This window comes from Panicum virgatum, chromosome 1K (genome assembly GCF_016808335.1).
Source record: "Panicum virgatum strain AP13 chromosome 1K, P.virgatum_v5, whole genome shotgun sequence".
NCBI classification, from domain to species: domain Eukaryota; kingdom Viridiplantae; phylum Streptophyta; class Magnoliopsida; order Poales; family Poaceae; genus Panicum; species Panicum virgatum.
The window spans coordinates 54,223,112-54,238,172 of NC_053136.1; positions in this window are offsets into that span (position 1 = coordinate 54,223,112).

The following is a 15,061-nucleotide window of genomic DNA, read 5'->3' on the forward strand; positions in this document are numbered from 1 at the left end:
GGACTCTTAACCAAATAAGAGGGAAAGGAGGGGGCTTGGGGCAAATTTGCCCCCTTCTTCCTCCTCCCTCCACGCTGGAAAACAGGGGAGGCCGCCCAGGGCCTTGGCGGCGCTCGGCCGGCGGCCCTGGGCCTCGGGGATGGCCGGGGCGAGGGGGAAACGAGGGAGGGCGACGTGGGAGAATGATTCCCCCCTCCGATTTGGGAAAATGGTGGCCCGCAGAGGCGGCTCCACGGCGGCGGGTGGCGGTAGGCGGTGGCGAGCATGGGGGCGGCGCCACAGAGCGCGGCGGCGGTCGAGAAGTGAGGGGAAATGGAGAAGGGATTGAGAAGGCCCGAGTGCCCTACCTGGCTTGGGCTAGAGCGCAGCGGGGGAGGGTGCTCCGCGATGGTCAGCGGCGGCAAAGGCGAGCGGCGGCGCTGGAGGTGGCAGTGGGGCGCTGGGCTCGGAAGAAGCCGTGCGGCGGTGGCGGTGGAGCTCGGGAAGGGCTCTGCGGGGTCTTTTATAGGCGGCCAAGGCGGTGGCGGTGGGAGCGGGTGCTGGCCGGCGGGGCAAGCTTGCAGGCAGCGTTTAATGGCGCGGGGCGGCGAGGTTCACCATGGTGATGCGACGGCACGGCGCGGGGGCACTGGTGGGGCGTCAACGGTGTGCGAAAGCCGAGCGGCGAGGCGACGTGACACCTCGGGCGACCGCCGCAGGCGGCGCTGTGCCGTGGTCGACGCCGCTGTGCCGCGTCAACGGTGGTCGGCCGTGTGGCGCGCGCGGACCGGGGGCACGGCGCGCGGGCGAGCGGGGCCGGACGGCGGGGCGCAGTGCGCACAGGGGGGCATGGCGCGTACTGGTGCGGCCAGGCGGCCGTGGCGTGGCGGGCGCGGTCGGCGCGCCGTGCGCGCGGGTGCCTGCGGAGGGGAGCCCGGAGCGCGGGATAGGGAGCGGGGCGGTGGCGAGCGGCGCGGCGCTCGGGCTGGTGCGCCGAGCAGCTGCTGCGCGCGCGCGCGAGGGGGAGCGGGGCAGGGCAGGCCGGGCGGCGCACCGGAGCAGAGAGGGAGGAGGCCGAGTGCGCGGGGTAGGAGGAGAGAGGGAAAGGGAAGGAGAGGGAAAGGAAAAGAAAATGGGAAAAAGAAAAGAAAAGAAAAAGGAAAAAGGAGGGGAGAGAAATAAAGAGAGAAAGAGAAAGAGGGGCGGGCGCGTCGGCGCCGATCGCGGCCACGGTCGGCCACGCGTGGCGCCCGGGCGCGCGGGTCGAGGGAAACAGGGTGCTGGATACGGGTGTCGGGTCTTTGGGGAATCGAAAGACCTGGCGGAACAGGGAAGTTCCCGGAAAAACTGGGGTTAGGGATTCAAGGAGGGATCTCGAGCTCAACGACAAAGAAAAATTTTAGCGCATGATTTATTTTAGTAAATTTTCGGGATGTTACAAACCTACCCCACTTAAAATGAATCTCGTCCTCGAGATTCGACTGGTTCCTAAATAGGTGGGGAAATTCCTTCTTCAGAGCATCTTCGCGTTCCCACGTAGCTTTTTTTACTCCGTGTCTGCTCCACTGAACTCTGCAAATTCGTACTTCGGAGTTTCTGGTCCTCCTGGTGACGGTGTCTAGAATCTTGACCGGTATTTCCTGATATCGCAGGTCTGGCTGCAGATCTATTGTTTCAACCGGCACATGCTCCACTTCGGGTATCCTCAAACACCTTCTCAACTGCGAGACATGGAACACTGGGTGTATATCCGACATTTCTTCTGGTAGCTCCAAACGGTATGCCACTGCTCCAACTTTCTTCAGAACTCGGTATGGTCCAATATACCGAGAGGCCAATTTTCCTTGTACCTGAAATCTTCGGGTTCCTCGAATGGGTGATACCTTGAGATACACAAAATCTCCTGGGTTGAAACTTATTTTGCGTCTCTTCTTGTCGGCGTAGCTCTTTTGTCGGGACTGGGCTGCTTTCAGCTTTTCTCTAATCTCGGCAACTCTTTCTTCTGCTTCTTTTATGAGTGCGGGGCCGACTAGGGCACGTTCCCCAACTTCTGACCACATCAGAGGGGTTCTGCATTTTCTTCCGTAGAGGGCTTCAAACGGTGACATGTCCAAGCTTGCTTGGTACCCGTTGTTGTATGAGAACTCGGCATAGGGTAAGCTTTGTTCCCAATCTTTGTCATAAGTGAGGACACACGCTCTCAGCATGTCTTCCATAATCTGATTCACTCTTTCTGTCTGACCATCTGTCTGTGGGTGATAAGCGGAGCTAAAGTCCAGCTTGGTGCCCATAGCTTTATGCAAACTTTTCCAAAATCTAGAGGTGAACTGGGTCCCTCTATCTGAAACAATTCGGCTGGGCACACCATGCAACTTCACTATGTTTTCCACATAGAGCTTGGCTAGCTTCTCTCTGCCGTAATTGGTCTGTACGGGTATGAAGTGAGCTGATTTAGTAAGCCGATCCACTATTACCCATATGGAATCGTGTCCTTTCTGGGTTCTGGGCAAGCCCACTACAAAATCCATTCCTACTTCATCCCATTTCCAAACCGGAATGGGTAGGGGTTGCAACAATCCTGCCGGCTTCTGGTGTTCAGCTTTGATTCTCTGGCAAGTATCGCAATGGGCGACGAATCGTGCAATATCTGCCTTCATCCCATTCCACCAATATTTCTGTTTTAAGTCCATATACATTTTGGTGGATCCTGGGTGGATGGAGTAGGCTGAGTTGTGGGCTTCATCCATGATTATCTGCCTGAAATCTCCTTTCTGGGGCACACAAATTCTGTCTTTATACCACAACGTTCCCTTATTATCAACTCGAAAGTCTGGGGCCTTATTTTCTCCGGTTTGCCTCCGGATTTCCATCAGTCCCTTGTCCGATTTTTGGGCTTTCCTGATTCTTTCTTCTATAGTGGATTGAACATTCAGCACTTGGCTGGAACCTCGAGGGACAATGTGCACATTTAATCGTGCCATTTCCTCTCGTAAATGGTCATTCTTGGGCCCGTAGGATTTCCGACTTAGGGCATCGGCTACTACATTGGCTTTACCTGGGTGATAATGAATTTCCAAATTATAATCTTTGACTAATTCCAGCCATCTTCTCTGCCTCAGGTTTAGGTCTGGTTGGGTGAAGATATACTTCAGACTTTTATGATCGGTAAAGATTTCGCACTTATTTCCAATTAAATAGTGCCTCCAGATCTTAAGTGCGTGCACTACGGCTGCAAGCTCCAAATCATGAGTCGGGTAATTTTGCTCATGAGTCCTGAGCTGACGGGAAGCATATGCCACGACTTTCCCATCTTGCATCAGCACACAACCCAATCCTTGTCGGGACGCATCACAATAGATGACAAAATCCCGATGAATATCCGGCAGGGTTAGCACTGGGGCTGTCGTCAATCTTCGCTTCAACTCCTGGAAACTTCTTTCACACGACTCCATCCAGGTGAATTTCTTCTCTTTCTTGAGCAGCTCTGTCATGGGCCGGGCTATCTTAGAAAATCCCTCAATAAATCTCCGATAGTACCCAGCTAATCCGAGGAAACTCCTGATCTCACTGACATTGGTTGGTTGCTGCCAGTTGGATACCGCTTCGACCTTCTCGAGGTCTACTGCCACTCCTTCTGCGGTCAAAATATGACCAAGGAAGGCTACTTTCTCCAGCCAGAACTCACACTTGCTGAACTTGGCGTATAGCCTATGCATTCTCAGTTTTTCCAAAACTACCCTCAGGTGTTGCTCGTGCTCCTGAATACTCTTCGAGTAAATAAGTATGTCGTCAATGAAGACTACGACAAACTTATCTAACTCATCCATAAATACTTTGTTCATGAGGTTCATGAAATAGGCAGGTGCATTTGTCAGTCCAAAGGACATCACCGTAAACTCAAATTGCCCATAACGGGTGACAAAGGCTGTTTTCGGGATGTCGCTCTCCCTGATCTTGAGCTGAAAATAGCCGGACCTTAGGTCAATCAAAGAGATCATCGATCCTGGGAAGGGGGTACTTATTTTTGATAGTGACTTCATTTAGTGCCCGGTAGTCTACACACAACCTCATACTTCCGTCCTTCTTCTTGACGAATAGAACCGGGGCTCCCCAAGGTGACGAACTTGGCCTGATGAAGCCAATTCGTTGTAGTTCCTCTAGTTGTTTCTTTAACTCTGCCAGCTCGGAGGCTGCCATCCTATAGGGTCTTTTGGCTATGGGGGCGGTTCCAGGAACAAGATCAATGACAAATTCTATGTCTCTATCTGGTGGCATACCGGGAAGTTCTTCGGGAAAGACATCGGGGTATTCATTCACTACAGGGACTTCTTCCAAGGTCTTGGTTTCCATACTGAATACCATCGGGTTCGCTCCACTTTCCCGGGTGTGACAGGTCACTCGGACTCCCTCTGGGTTTGTTAGATGTACTACCTTGTCCGTACAACCTATGAGGCCATTGTGTTTGCTTAGCCAGTCCATCCCGAGGATCACATCTATCCCTTCTGACTTAAGTACTACTAGGTCTGCTAGAAACTCTACCCCACTTAAATTGATCCTTACCCGTAGACAACCCAGTTGACACCTGATGTCTCCTCCGGGCGTCCGGGTTAATAGGGGTGTTTTTAGTAGTACTGTAGGTATTTTATGTTTCTCCACAAAACTCGAGGATATAAATGAGTGTGATGCTCCGGAATCAAACAGTACTGTTGCAAGAGTTGAGCTGACTAGGTACTCACCGAGTACTACGCCCTGGGCTCCTTGAGCTTCCTGTGCGTCGATGTGGTTGATGCGGGCTCGTCCGAAAGACTGCTGGGGTTGCCTCTGCTGGCTGTTGTTGTTGGTGTTGTTATTGCCGCGGAGGGGCACTCGGTTGGCACGGGTCAGAACTGGTTTGGGTCCGTTCACTGTGTTAAAGAAAGCCGAAGTAGCAGGCTTGTTCTTGGCATAGGGGCAGTCGGCGATGAAGTGACCCGTCTCACGGCAGTTGAAGCAGGCTCTCACGTTGCTGTTGTTGTTGGTGACCTGGCTCGCATTATTCTGTGAGGCCCTCATGGTGTTCTGGCTTCTGGGCTGTGTGTGAGGGGCCCGTGGTCCTGTCACTTGAGACTGAGTTTTGTACTGCATTGGGGCTTGGGACCTTGGTGCGTTGTAGCTGAGACTTCTGGTCTTCTGAAAACGATCCTGCTGGCGAGACTTACTCTCCAAGAACTTGCGCTTGTTCTCTTTCCTTTCATCAATCTTAGCCTTCTCGGTGAGGATTGCCTTGTTCATCAAGGTGTTGAAATCAGGATAGATCTGAGGAGTGAGCAGGGTCCTGAGTTCTGGGTTTAGTCCCTTCTTGAACATATCCTGCTTCTTTTCGTCGTCGTTCACTTCATCTGGCGCATATCGAGACAGCTCCATAAACTGGTGAGTATATTCTTCCACCGACATACTCCCCTGCTGAAGTGCGCGGAACTCATCTGCCTTGCGCTTCATGGTGGCCGAGGGGATGTGATAACGGCGGAACTCCCTCACGAATTCATTCCAGGTGATGGTGGAGGCACCTCTGGCAGCAGCGCAGTAATTCTCCCACCAGGCTAAGGCAGTCCCGGTGAGTTGATGTGCAGCCAGAAGAACTTTATCTCGATCCTGGCACTCAAATGGCTCGAGCTTCCTCTGGATCACGCGGAGCCAGTCATCTGCATCCAAGGGGTTGCTGGATCCGGCAAAAGTGGGTGGCTTGGCCCTCAGAAAAGCTGTCAGCTTGTCATTAAAGGTCTGCTCTCGTGGCTGCCTGTTCACTAGAGCATTGGCCAGTGTCTCCAGTATGAGAGTCTGGTTATGGATTACTTGTGCCAGGTCCACGAAGGGTGGTGGTGGTGGTGGCAGCTGTGCACCAAGATTTTCTCCTCTGCCCTGACTCACTTCTTGTTCTTCCTGAGGATGGTTTTGCCCGTCAGGGTGTACTCCTGCATCAGCGGCTGCAGGGTCCCTGACGCGGGAGGCCCTTGTGATGCTCCGGGAAACCATCTGCAGAACGAGTGGATTGGGACTAAGATTAGGTGATGTTTAAGTTGTTTAAGTCGTATTTTTGAAAAGGCAGTATCTATTTACTGCCGGCAAGCACACAATCAACAAGCAATCATCACAAACAACAAGCACAAGCAACTTTATTACAGCAAGGGTGGTACAACAAGGGGCAAGGCCAAACGCGTACTACATGACCGGGTACACAACTACAAAAGAAAAGGGGCACAGGTCTTCTTCGGACCACACGGCTTCATCCCTTGACGGTCGCTAGCACTTTAGGCTGACTCATCGGCTTGAGTGGGTTCCTCCCTCGGAAAGGAACTCACGACCTCCGGGGAAATGAGTGGTCCCGGTTCGCCATCCTCTAGACCTCCGTTTTCCCGGGGTTGCGTTGCGGCTTCTCTTGCGGCGGCGGCCGTAGACCTTCCAGGATTCTCGGGTGGGGCTAGTGGGTTTCCAACGAGTGGTCCCCATCCTATGACGGGCGTTCCGAGCACAACATGGTCTTCTCCTATTGCCGGGACTGGGGTTCCACTACTAGCCCATTCTTGCATACGCCGGTCTCGGGCTTGCCTGAGGCTCTCCTGAGCAACTGCTTCACTGCTGACCGCTGCTGCGGCTCTTGCCTCGGCTTGGACTGCTCGGATCTGCTGCAGTCTTAGCGCGAGCTCTGCTTGCTCGGCTCGATGGGTCTGTTCCCTCAGCAAGTTGGCTTGCTCATCAAAGATCTGATCCAAGGAGGCTAGGTAGGTAGCTACTTGGTACAGGAGGACTTCTTCATGGCGGCGCCATTCCAGGCTTCTCATTCGAGCTTCCCAAACTGGTGTCCTGATGGCTGGTGGGAAGAACCTCATTGGTGTGGGGGTGAGGTGTCCTTCGAAAATCCGGCACAGATAACGAAGTGCTTTTCTGACGGCTAGGGGATAGGTGTCCTGGTGCCTAAACCCTGTAGCAGTCACTCGCCATGACTGGATGTCGGGGTAGCGGTCACTTCTGGCGATGACTAGGATCACCCTGCAGCGGAGAGTGCCGTGATGCTCGTACTCTCTGCTGTAGTACCTTGGGCGTTCCGTGACGCCAAGGCTCTCCAGGGCGTTGATCAATAGGCTGGGGAAGCCAGGCGCAGCTTGGCAGTCGCCCTGGGTCCATCCTTCCTCAGCCATCTGAAAACACAGATAGGGTGAAGATCTTGCACGATTATTTGAGGTACACAAAAGGGGTAGATGATTTTTATTTATGGCATCATGGTGGGGTACAACTTCGTGGGTACATGATTATTATTAAAGGTTCTAGCTTGGAGACAACTCCTATCATGGAGACTCTTCCTCGATCCTAAGAGGGCGCTTCTTCAGTGGAAGATACTGATCCATCATGTCATCCTCGGTCTGAGTTCCTTTATCCCAGTGGGTTTCTTCAGGTTCTTCTTCTTCAGTTTGAGTTCCAACATCCCAATGGGTTTCCATGGGCTCTTCCTCTTCGGCCTGAATGCCTACATCCCATTGAGCCTCTTCGGGTTCTTCTTCTGCGTCTTCTTCTATCCATCCGCCTATTCCCCAGCGAGCCTCGTACCTCCGCATACGAGCTTGGAGAGCGGCTAGCGAGTTCTCGGCGCGTGTGGCTCTTGCCCGCTGTTCTTCCAGTTCTTCCTCGACCGTTGTTCATCCAGCTCCTGGGTTGCCTTTTCTGCTCTGTGGACTTGCTGCTTCAGTTGTGCTGCTTGCTCGCGATAGAGCTCATCCAGGCCGGTGAGATAGATGGATAGGTGAGAGACCGTGTCTTCCAGGTCTTCTTCTTCTCTTCCAAGTCCTCTCATCCTGGCAATCCATGTGCGTCCTCTTCCCTCAGTCGGCGGGAAAAATCCCATAGGAGTCCGCTGGAGGTGATGTCTGTAGATCATTCGGAGCCGTCGCAGGGCCTTACGGGCGGCTTTCCGATAGGTATCCGGGAAACGGAATCCAGTGGTGGAGATGAACCAAGGGTCCACATCAGGGTAGCGGGTGCTTCTTGCTATGAAGATCACCAGGTCACACCGAAGAGTGCCCTTGGAGTCGTACTCCCGGTAAAGAAATTCTGGCGGATCCACAACTCCAATGCGTTCCAGGCTGAGTATCAACAACTTAGGAAGGCCGGGCACTGCGAAACAGATTCCGTCGATCCATCCATCGTCAGCCATCTGGAACAGGGCAAGAACCAAAGGTAAGTGTTTGTGTGAGGAAAGGATTAAGGATAGAAAAGTCCTGAGGTGATTGGTCCTGAAAACGAGTTTCGCTCCTAGGGTCACGTCCTACAGCCAACCTACGGCTCTGATACCACCTGAAGCGTCCCCTCATAAGAGAAGACTTAAATGTGATACAAAGCACCAGTCCCAGGAGGCTGATGCCACATTTATTACATCAGATGGTTCAAAACCGTACAAACCTTGGAGGGCACTCGATACAGATGATAATAATAATTAACCAAGCTACGACGTAACACCAGACCGCAAACCACATGGGGTCTACCACGGGCTCTGAGTACTGCGACAGCGGAGGCATCTCAACAGGGCCGGTTCCACAGGCAAGGTTGGGTGTAGGACGATAACCCTACTCGGCGTCGTCTGGTACGAAGTCAGGGTCTTCTTCTGTAAAAAGTAAGAGTGGGGTGAGTACAAACGTACTCAGCAAGTCCAACCACACCCACGGAGGGGGTTATAATAGAATAATATGCATAGGTAAATCAAGGATAAGGTTACGGTTTAATTTGCAGAAAAACGACATTTTATGCAGGGGTTTATTTTACGGAAAACCTTTTAGAAATCAGTTTTTGCAGTAACACAGAGTTCAGGTTTTAAAACTGCTACCGGACTCCCCGTCCGTCGTAGCACACGGCACAACTGCCGGAACCAATTCCAAAACAACTCACACCAGCCCATCCCAAAGAAACACTAGTTATGTGACCACACCATAACTCGCCCAATACCATGGGCACGGACTATTCGAATAGATTCTTAACTCTGCAGAGGTGTGCAACTTTACCCACAAGTAGGATACCACAACTCGAACACCGTCGTGTCGGTGTAGATCCCAACATAGCCATTACCCACCATAGCTAAGCCTGACTAGCCATCACGGGATGCACCAAGGGGTCATTGACCATTCACTTAGGTATAACCGGGCATAAGCCACTCGGGGCTTATCCCTTTTCCTTAGTTACCCGTTGCTCTCAGCTCTCCTGATGGCTACCACACCAACTAGTGGGATTTATGCTACGCCGTTGCCCATTCAACGGTCGAGTGGTTTGCACGATAGTGGAGTTAGGTGAGATGACACACCAACTAGGTCCTTAGACACGACAAGATGGATATCTCCCTTCTTTGCCCTGCCACACAGGCATAAGCACACCAGTCGGCAATTCACACAGAAATGCCGTCTATCCCGTCCATACTCATCTTTCGAAAATCCACGTTTTATCCCTTCCCACACGCACACATTTTCTTTATCAAATAAATTATGTTATGAGTAAAGTCCTAAACGTTCTAATATCGATTAACGTCCAAGCAAAATCAGACATTAATCTAGGTGGTCAAGGAATGGTCATCACAAATCAAGGGGTGGCTATCCAACCGTGTTTTCATGCAAGTAAAACATATGCAACTTTTTAAAACAGGCCATTGGGTTGCGTTTATAGAAAACTAGGACAGAAACATACATCAAAGGATGTGATTGAACTTGCCGTCTTCAAAGCCTTCGGGGAAGTCTTGTCCTTCTGGCTCGGGGTCGCGGAACTGGTCTTCGTTCTCCTGCTCACAATACGGCTCGTTGACGGGCTCTCCTTCGGTCACTCCGTGGTCTACAGCGCACACAAACAAACACACAATCAATACACAGAAAAAGTAAAGATCTGTCGTCGAGCTCGGTTCGGAAACACATGAAATATAGAGCTTAGTGTATTATTTTTGAATGGTTTCTGAATGGTACGGCCAAAACTGAGTTAAGAGAAGCGTGGTAAAATTTTAGGTTAATCCGGGGTCGTTTGACGCATGAAATGATAGGTCAAAGGAGTGTTCAGGGTCTAAACAGGGGTCCAGGGACCTAATTGTAATTAAGATTAAGTAGGCAGGGGCTTGGTTTATATTTTAAAAATTATTTGGGTTACTCAGGGGTTTATTTGTAATTATGTTTATACGGAAGGAGGGTTTATTTTGAAATAAGGTAAAGGCAGGGTTTATTTTGCAAATTGGTTAAAGAGGGGGGGACTCTTAACCAAATAAGAGGGAAAGGAGGGGGCTTGGGGCAAATTTGCCCCCTTCTTCCTCCTCCCTCCACGCTGGAAAACAGGGGAGGCCGCCCAGGGCCTCGGCGGCGCTCGGCCGGCGGCCCTGGGCCTCGGGGATGGCCGGGGCGAGGGGGAAACGAGGGAGGGCGACGTGGGAGAATGATTCCCCCCTCCGATTTGGGAAAAATGGTGGCCCGCAGAGGCGGCTCCACGGCGGCGGGTGGCGGTAGGCGGTGGCGAGCATGGGGGCGGCGCCACAGAGCGCGGCGGCGGTCGAGAAGTGAGGGGAAATGGAGAAGGGATTGAGAAGGCCCGAGTGCCCTACCTGGCTTGGGCTAGAGCGCAGCGGGGGAGGGTGCTCCGCGATGGTCAGTGGCGGCAAAGGCGAGCGGCGGCGCTGGAGGTGGCAGTGGGGCGCTGGGCTCGGAAGAAGCCGTGCGGCGGTGGCGGTGGAGCTCGGGAAGGGCTCTGCGGGGTCTTTTATAGGCGGCCAAGGCGGTGGCGGTGGGATCGGGTGCTGGCCGGCGGGGCAAGCTTGCAGGCAGCGTTTAATGGCGCGGGGCGGCGAGGTTCACCATGGTGATGCGACGGCACGGCGCGGGGGCACTGGTGGGGCGTCAACGGTGTGCGAAAGCCGAGTGGCGAGGCGACGTGACACCTCGGGCGACCGCCGCAAGCGGCGCTGTGCCGTGGTCGACGCCGCTGTGTCGCGTCAACGGTGGTCGGCCGTGTGGCGCGCGCGGACCGGGGGCACGGCGCGCGGGCGAGCGGGGCCGGACGGCGGGGCGCAGCGCGCACAGGGGGGCAAGGCGCGTACTGGTGCGGCCAGGCGGCCGTGGCGTGGCGGGCGCGGTCGGCGCGCCGTGCGCGCGGGTGCCTGCGGAGGGGAGCCCGGAGCGCGGGATAGGGAGCGGGGCGGTGGCGAGCGGCGCGGCGCTCGGGCTGGTGCGCCGAGCAGCTGCTGCGCGCGCGCGCGAGGGGGAGCGGGGCAGGGCAGGCCGGGCGGCGCACGGGAGCAGAGAGGGAGGAGGCCGAGTGCGCGGGGTAGGAGGAGAGAGGGAAAGGGAAGGAGAGGGAAAGGAAAAGAAAATGGGAAAAAGAAAAGAAAAGAAAAAGGAAAAAGGAGGGGAGAGAAATAAAGAGAGAAAGAGAAAGAGGGGCGGGCGCGTCGGCGCCGATCGCGGCCGCGGTCGGCCACGCGTGGCGCCCGGGCGCGCGGGTCGAGGGAAACAGGGTGCTGGATACGGGTGTCGGGTCTTTGGGGAATCGAAAGACCTGGCGGAACAGGGAAGTTCCCGGAAAAACTGGGGTTAGGGATTCAAGGAGGGATCTCGAGCTCAACGACAAAGCAAAATTTTAGCGCATGATTTATTTTAGTAAATTTTCGGGATGTTACAGGAGCCGGAGCCGCGGCCCCCGGCGTCGCCCGTCCCCTACGTCCCGGCCTGCCCCCTTTCGCTGGCGAGCCGCGGCCCCCGGTGTCGCAGGGCCATGGCGGGCACGGCCACGGCGGGCGGCGGGAGCACGGGGCAGCGCCCCTCCCCTGCGGCCCGGCCTGCCCCCTCCACCGGCGAGTTGCGGCCCCTGGCGGAGCCGAGGGCGGAGCGGCCGCCATGGCGAGGCAAAGACAGCGGCGCGCGGCGGGACGGCGCGCCCAGCAGCGAAGCAACGGTGGCGGCGACCCGGTCCTGATTCGATCCGGCGTGGGGAAGCGGCGGTCGCAGTGGCGGGGTTCCCGGCGGGCTGGACGGCGGCGCGGCGGAGGCGAAGCGGACGGCCTCGATTCGATCCGGCGTGGCGGCGCCGCGGCGCGGAGCTGCGACTGCGGGCGGGGCGGAACGGTGGCAGCGCGCGGGGTGGAGGAGGGAGGGAGGACAAGGACGAGCAGGGACGGCCTCCACGCTCGCCTCCACCTCCTGCTCCCTCTCGGCGAGCCGCGGTCCCGCGTGCCGCCCCCACCCCTGCTCCCTCCGCCATGGGTGGCGGCGGCGGCCGGAGCCGCGTGGCCATGGCTTGGTCCGGCCACGCCTCCGGCCGGCGCACCCCCGGCCACTTGCTCGCCTCCCCGCCTGCCACACCGCGCGCCCCCGGCGGCCGGCTTGCCTTCCCCTTTCCCTCTCCAAGCGCGCAGGCGAGGCCGCTGTTGCCGGCTCGCGGGCCCCGCGCCACGCTGGCCGTTGGAGGACATCACGGAAGCCCCCTATTTCTAGGGGAAGCGAGCTTGTCCGCAATCCTTGCGGACGCTTTGCGGGACGCCGCTGCAGGCGATTTTCCCCTGTAGAGCTCCTCTAGGATCCTTTACAGGATACCAGTGTGAACAGCCTTATACTTGTGGTATGATGGTACAGCAAATCTCTTTTTTCCTCTGACCAATCTTCTTTGAACAGGAGACCACTTTTTTACCTTCTCAATATTGCTAGCATATAATAGTGTCATTTATTTAGTGTGGTAGAGCTGTGGATGTTAGCACCGGCAGCGGCAGCATCACCTCTGCATCACATATTCACATCATGTGCAATGTTTCATGGGACACTTTAGTAGCCCTGTACATGTTAACATGTAGCTCTGCACCCTTTTCAGAATTCAGATTACTCTGCCTACATGACTCATCTTGTTCAAGAGATATGGTCCACATTTCTCGTCTACTACCACACGCAAGAGATATGGTGTCAGCTGGTTCATGACTCATCTCCTGTCTCGGTGCGTCATATTGAAAGCCGATCGATCGGCTCAGGTAGCAGGCACAAGTTCAGAAAGCTTTGCTTTGTGGCGGAAGTCTTTGTGCACCTGTTTGCTATCTGCATGCAGGCCCATCCTTCAATTTCCTAGTGTTTCAAGTTCAAATCCTCTGATCGGGCATATTTGCTTTGGCATGTGAGATTCCTAACTGATACTATATATATCTCGTTGAATCAGGCGTTGAATTTGGTACTGAATTGCGTTCGCAGATTCTTATGGCGGTATGGTGCTACTGAAACACCCTCACTCCTCAAAAGATTCAGAGTTTCAGACATTTACATGAGAAAGTAACCGGCAGCAGATGTAAGGGTTTTTTTTTTTTTGAAACTACAGATGTAGGGGTTCAGGAAGAGAAGAGAGAGCCCATGGCACCATGCCTTGTCCCTCCTGCAGCAGGTCCTACCACTTGTAGATAGCTGGTAGCGATTTACTGCGTGTCTGCAGCTCCCAAGCAAGGGCAAGCCCACTCCATTGCCTTGCCTGTTGGTATACGTGATCTCGGAAGCTGAAAGGGAGAGGCCAGCAATGCAGACGCTGAAAAACGCAGCGAGCAGCTACCGAGACCGAGACGAAGCGCGACGCGTTCGCGCGCATTGATTGGGAGCGGAGCAGAGCAGATCAGATCAGATGAGCAGTGGGCTGTGGCCATGGCTACCGGCGACGCCGCGGCAAAGGCGTGTGCAGGCGCGGCGCGCAGGCTGGGCAGGGATGGGATGGTGGGATGTGACGGGTGCTCCTCCGCTCCGCGCCGTCCAAGATGCATAAAATTTTTGGTGAACCACTGTAGTATTTTTTTTTTTGTATTTAATAATTATTGTTTCGTTTTGAATTAATTAGGCTCAAAAGATTCGTCTTATAAATTATAGACAAACTGTATAATTAGTTATTTTATATAGCTATATTTAATATTTATATTAAAATATTCGATGTGACGAAAATTTTTATAAAATTTTAAAATTTTGAAGGCAAGGCTTGAGGTGAAAGGACAGGAGGGATGGCTGCCTCGCTGCGCGCGGCGACGTGCATGTCGCTGTGCGCGCGTGATGAGCTCCCCGTCCACCCGTCGCCGTGACGTGATTGATCCTGAGCGCGCGGCTGTGCGCCTGCTCTGTTCGCTTCTCGCGAATCGATCGGAGCTCTTCTGTTCCGGCGGCACGTTCGCTTTTGTCCCGTGCTAGGCTGCTAGTAGCCTAGTAGTACTTGGTAGGCAGTAGATAGATAGCGTCGTCGTCGCCGAGTCGACAGTGCATTGCATTTAGCCCTGGTTATTTCCGCAGGACAAATCACATTGCACGCGGTTGCTAGCATGTCACAGTTTCTTCTGTGAACTTGGCATCGCGAGGCTGCAACTCGGGCCATCCAATCCAAGAGGGCACGACAAGGAAGGACGCGAACGGGAGACGGACGTCCGGCGCGGCGGCAGCGCGCGCGTCGTCCGTCCACGGCCACATACAGATGATACAGGTGCCACGCACCACCACCCCTGTTGGCTGTTGGCTGTTGGCCCGTTGCCGCATGCATGTTCCCCGGATCATGCCGCCCCGGGCCCCCCGCGCGCACGCTACCCGTCACTTTCGGGCGAAAACGAGGTAGATTTAGAACCAAGCCGAGGGCGGGCCGAGCGCTCGCATCGCATCGATCAGCAAGAATGCGCGCACGAGCCAGCCCCAGCTCCTGATGCAGCCAGCAGCCGGCAGCCTGCAGGGCGGGGGTGGGTCCGCGACAGGAACACGGCACATGCACCCGCCGGAGCCGGAGCCGGAGCCGGCAGAAGCTTCCCATCGGGCGCTCTCCCTAGCTCGCACCCGCCGCCCGCGCTTCAATTGCATTGGCTGCGCCTGCTGCTTCAGTTGAGTGCGTACCCGTGCGTGCACAGTGGCTGCACGTACATACTGGGCTCGACCCAAAAGCGACCCATCTCCATCCACCTTTGCCTTTGGCTAGCTACAAATTTCAGTTTTCTTTGACTAGCTGCTGCTAGCTACCATGAGGCTAGCCAAGTGATAATATAGTATGACGTGGCTTGCGTTTGGTCGATGGTTATCTTGATCGCGTGGACTAGAATCGAGACACACGC